Consider the following 5612-nt stretch of genomic DNA (forward strand, 5'->3'; position numbering starts at 1 on the left):
CTAAGTCGATCAAAGTGTCACTTCCTATTCTGACCAGCAGAAAAGAGCGAAAACACTACATGCTTCACAAAGTAGTTTTTTGGAACCATTCAACATCATGCATGAATCTCTCTCCAGAAATCAATCTCTCCAGGAAACAACAACAACTCACCCCCAATCGCAATCCCTTATATATCCTCTCAACCATGCCCCATCAGCCCAGTCCATGTAACAGCAGTCCATTGGCCGGAATCATCACTCGTCATATGGTCCAATATTATTGCACCTGCACAGTTCTCAGGATGGATGCGGCTTATTTTCAGGTGTATGAGGAAGTCAGGTGCAAGTCATAAGACTTGGCTGCAGTCACAGGTGCCATCTTGGGACTGCTGCCACATCCACTCCTCACATCTCCCCCTTCTTTACTTATTGGCCGAGAGAATGTCTGTCTTAGGTTGCCCCCTGCAGCAATGCCCCTTGCCTGTCCTTGGGAGACAAACAGCATTGGTTTGATCCCTGGCTTAGGTTGGTGACACACCCAGGGAGTCTTACCTGTCATTGACTACTTCTCTAGCATGCCAAGCCACACTTGAGGAGACTGTCCTGCCTCCACCACTGCAAAAGCCTGCATCATCAAGGCTTGGGCTCTGTGCTGACGACTCTGCATGCAGCAGGTGCACCAGAAGGCCAGGATGTTGATTAATATCAGACACCGGGCAAGTCCATCAATTCCAGCCCACTCTTTCAAGTACGAGATAGCTCTCAGCAATCCAAAGCTTCTGAAACACCCACGGATAAATTATTCACAGCCGCGGCAAATTGTAAACAAAGTAGCTTCAACAGGCAAAGGTACAAAGCAAGGCATCCTAGTCACAACAGCCAAATGATATTCAGATGCATTCCAGCACATACTATAATAACAAATATCACTACTACAACTAACAACATTATTCTCATAACTACCATTATAAAGAATAAACACAAAAGGAGGCCACACACAATCAGGCACAGCCTGAAAAGAAACATTCCTTCCTCCAGCAAATTGAAATACAGCAGTTTCAAACACATCAGAACCATCCCAATAAATATTTGCATTGCCCCAGGCCCCTCCCGCCACCCTGCTTAAGGGGGAAAGATCAGTGCAACTACCATTGACCCCACATAACAACTATATATTAAAAGGATTACTAGCTCCTACTTGAGCTGGATTTTGATATGTCCAATTATACCCTGGAAAGGAACTATTACGGACTGAACCTATATAAGGGGGAAAGGAAAAATAATTCTTCACTGCCCAAGCCACATTTCTAGATTGACAGCCGGTCTAAGGTGGAAGGGAATCACAAACACCTCTACAAAAGGGGACCCATCTAGGTTGGGAGGGTATAGTGCCATTGAACTGGCAGGCTACACCCCTCAAATCCAGGTAGCATTAGCTTTAGTAGATACAGCTGAATACAATCACTCATGTGTGAAATATTTTGAATCATCTGAAAACACAACAATCCCTTTAGTTGAAGCAGCATAGATTCCTGCACTGGAGCTTTCTCTCCATCCCATGGTAAAAAAGGCAATTGTAGTGAAGCATTAGATGTAAGGAATTGAGGAAGCACTTGTGACAAATGCATCAATGGCATGGGTTTTGGGAACACAGACATAATTCCCCAATGTAGCTCTTCAGTTCTCACTAGCGGGAGCATTCCCAGCCACAGGAATATCCACCTCTTCATTGTTCTGCTTGTTTTCAATTGCTCTAGTCAGCCGTTCAGGGACCCACAGCTGTTGTCGGTGATAGTGGGTAAACACTCAAACAGACCCTCTCTCCCAAACCAACTGAGAGTGCTCCTCTCTTACCTGATTCAGCACCTCATTACCTCTCTGGAGTTCTGCACCACATCTTTCTCTCTCTTCTATGCAATTTCTCATTAACTTCCAGACTGGCAAAACCCCTTTTGGTAAAACCCCCTGTTCCTCTGCAAACCTCAAGTCCCCATGGTGCTTGGTGAAACTTGTCCCAAAACCGGGAACCTTAACTTGTCCCAAAACTGGGAACCTTAACTTGTCCCAAAACTGGGAACCTTATCGTCTCTATCCGAGAACTTAAATTGTCCCACTTACCTGGGAACCTTAACAGCTAGCCGCGCTGACTGCGATGAGTTCTGAACATCTCACCATATGGGCCACCATTTGTGGCTTCCTATTCTGACCAGCAGAAAAGAGCGAAAACACTATGTTCTTCTCAAAACAGTTTTTTTCAGGAACCTTTCATAAACATGCATGAATCTCTCTCCAGAAATCAATCTCTCCAGGAAACAACAACAACTCACCCCCAATCGCAATCCCTTATATATCCTCTCAACCATGCCCCATCAGCCCAGTCCATGTAACAGCAGTCCATTGGCCGGAATCATCACTCGTCATATGGTCCGATATTACATCATATTGCACCTGCACAGTTCTCACGATGGATGCGGCTTATTTTCACGTGTATGAGGAAGTCAGGTGCAAGTCATAAGACTTGGCTGTAGTCCCAGGGGACATCTTGGGACTGCTGCCACACCCGCTCCTCACATCAAAGACCTCCTCATAAGACCAGAGACACTGAAATTAATAGAGGAGAAAGTAGGGAAAAGCCTCGAAGATATGGGCACAGGGGAAAAATTCCTAAACAGAACAGCCATGGCCAAGTATTAATAAATGGGACCTCATAAAATTGCAAAGCTTCTGTAAGGCAAAAGACACTATCATTAAGACAAAAAGGTCACCAACAGATTGGCAAAGTATTTTTACCAATCCTAAATCTGATAGGGGACTAATATCCAATATATACAAAGAGCTCAAGAAGCTGGACTCCAAATAGCTCCATTAAAAATGGGGTTCAGCAACAATATGAACTAACCAGTACCCCCAGAACTTGTGTGTCTAGCTGCATATTTAGCAGAAGATGGTCGAGTCGGCCATCATTGGGAAGAGAGGCCACTTGGTCTTACAAAATTTATATGCCCCAGTACAGGGGAACACCAGGGCCAAGAAGTGGGAGTATGTGTGTAGGAGGGGGGTATAGGAGACTTTCTGGATAGCATTTGAAATGTAAATGAAGAAAATACCTAATAAAAAATTGAAAAAAAATGGGGTTCAGAGCTAAACAAAGAATTCTCACCTGAGGAATACCGAATGGCAGAGAAGTACCTCAAAAAATGTTCAACATACTTAATCATCAGGGAAATGCAAATAAAAACAAACTTAAGATTCCACTTCACACCACTCTGAATGGCTAAGACCAAAATTCAGGTGACAGCAGATGCTGGTGAAGATGTGGAGAAACAGGAACACTCCTCCACTGCTGGTGAAATTGCAAGCTTGTACAGCCACACTGGAAGTCAGTCTGGAGGTTCCTAAGAAAATTGGACATAATACTACCAGAAGATCTATCAATACCTCTCCTGGGCATATAGCCAGAAGTTCCAACTGGTAATAAGAACACATGCTCCACTATGTTCATAGCAGCCTTATTTATAATAGCCAGAAGCTGGCAAGAACCCAGATGTCCTCAACAGAAGAATGGATACAGAAAATGTGATACATTTACACAATGGAATACTACTCAGCTATTAAAAACAATGGATTCATGAAATTCTTGGACAAATGAATGTATCTGGAGGATATCACCCTTAGTGAGGTAACCCAATCACAAAAGAAGTCATTAGATATGCACTCACTGATAAGTGGATATTAGCCCAGAAACATAGAACACCCAAGATACAATTTGCAAAACACAAGAAAATCAAGAAGAGGGAAGACCACATGGGTGGATACTTCATTCCTTCTTAGAATAGGGAACAAAATACCCATGAAAGGAGTTACAAGGACAAAGTTTGGAGCTAAGATGAAAGGATGGACTAGCCAAAGACTACCCCACCTGGGAATCCATCCCATAACCAGCCACCAAACCCAGACACTATAGCATATGACAGAAAGATTTTGCTGAAGGGACCCTATTATAACTGTCTCGTATGAAGCTATGCCAGTGCCTGTCAAATACAGAACTGGATGCTCACAGTCATCTATAAGATGGAACACAGGGCCCCCAATGGAGAAGCTAGAGAAAGCACCCAAGGAGCTGAAGGGGTCTGTAACCCTATAAGTGCAACAACAATGTGAAGTAACCAGCACCCCCTAGCTCATTTCTCTAGCTGCATATGTAGCAGAAGGTGGCCTAGTCGGCCATCACAGGGAAGAGAGGCCCCTTGGTATTGTAAACTTTATATGCCCCAGTATAAGGGAATGCCAGGGCCAAGAAGTGGGAGTGGGCAGGTAGGGGAGCAGGGAGGAGGGAGAGTATAGGAAACTTTTGGGATAGCATTTGAAATGTATATAAAGAAAATATAGAAAGAAAGAAAGAAAGAAAGAAAGAAAGAAAGAAAGAAAGAAAGAAAGAAAGAAAGGAAGGAAGGAAGGAAGGAAGGAAGGAAGGAAGGAAGGAAGGAAGGAAGGAAGATAACAAATTCTGCCCTTCCAGTTGGCACCAGCTCCAGGGCCCCTTTTGCGCAAACTCTGAGAACGGTCCCATGGAACCCAGAGGACTCTCCAGGAGATCTAAGGATCACTGGTGATTGGAAAACACCATCGGTTCCAATCCAATTGTGACGGGCTGGTGACAACAGAAACAAGGACACAGGAGTCATGCCTGAGCAGTGGCTCACATTTCTCCTGATTGGTACTGGTATATCTTGGTTTCGAACACACCAAAGAGCCACCAGGTCCTCAGAGGAGACACTATTTCCAGCTGCTGTAACACACCCATGATCTTAGGATTCCAGGATTCCAGGATAATAGGACCTTGGTCACACCAGTATCTCAGGGTTTCAGAGGAAGCTTGACTGCAAAGAACTCTGACATATGCAGAATCTCAGTTTCACAGGAGCCTGGAATCACAGGATCACAGAGAAAGCTGGACTCTGAGGAGTCATGAATCAACTGGGATTATAGGAAGGACAAGCTCCAATCAGACATATTGAGGGCAGCAAGCACTTGAGATAATCAGATGGCAGGACACAAGCATAAGAACAGAAGCAACAGAAAGCAAGGTTACTTGGCATCATCAGAATCAAACTCTCCCACCATAGCAAGTCCCGGATACACCATCACACGAGAAAAGCATGAGATGGATCTAAACTCAATTCTCATGATGATGATGGAGGACTCTAAGAAGGAAATACAGGAAAACACAGGTAAACACCTAGAAGCCCTTAAAGAGGTAAAACAAAAATCCATTAGAGAGTTACAAGAAAATACTATAAAACAGGTGAAAGAATTGAACAAAACCATCCAGGATCTAAAAATGGAAATAGAAACAATAAAGAAATCACAAAAGGAGACAACTCTGGAGATATAAATCCTATGAAAGAAATCAGGAACCATGCATGCAAGCATCACCAACAAAATACCAGAGATAGAATAGAGAATATCAGGTACAGAATATTCCATAGAAAACATGGACACAACAATTAAAGAAAATGCTAAATGCTAAAGATCCTAAATCAAAACTTCCAGGAAATAAAAGACACAATGAACGACCAAACTTAAGGATAATAGATGTAGATGAGAATGAAGATTTTCATCTTAAAGGCCAG

This window comes from Mus musculus, chromosome 6 (assembly GCF_000001635.26).
Source record: "Mus musculus strain C57BL/6J chromosome 6, GRCm38.p6 C57BL/6J".
Classification (NCBI taxonomy): Eukaryota; Metazoa; Chordata; class Mammalia; order Rodentia; family Muridae; genus Mus; species Mus musculus.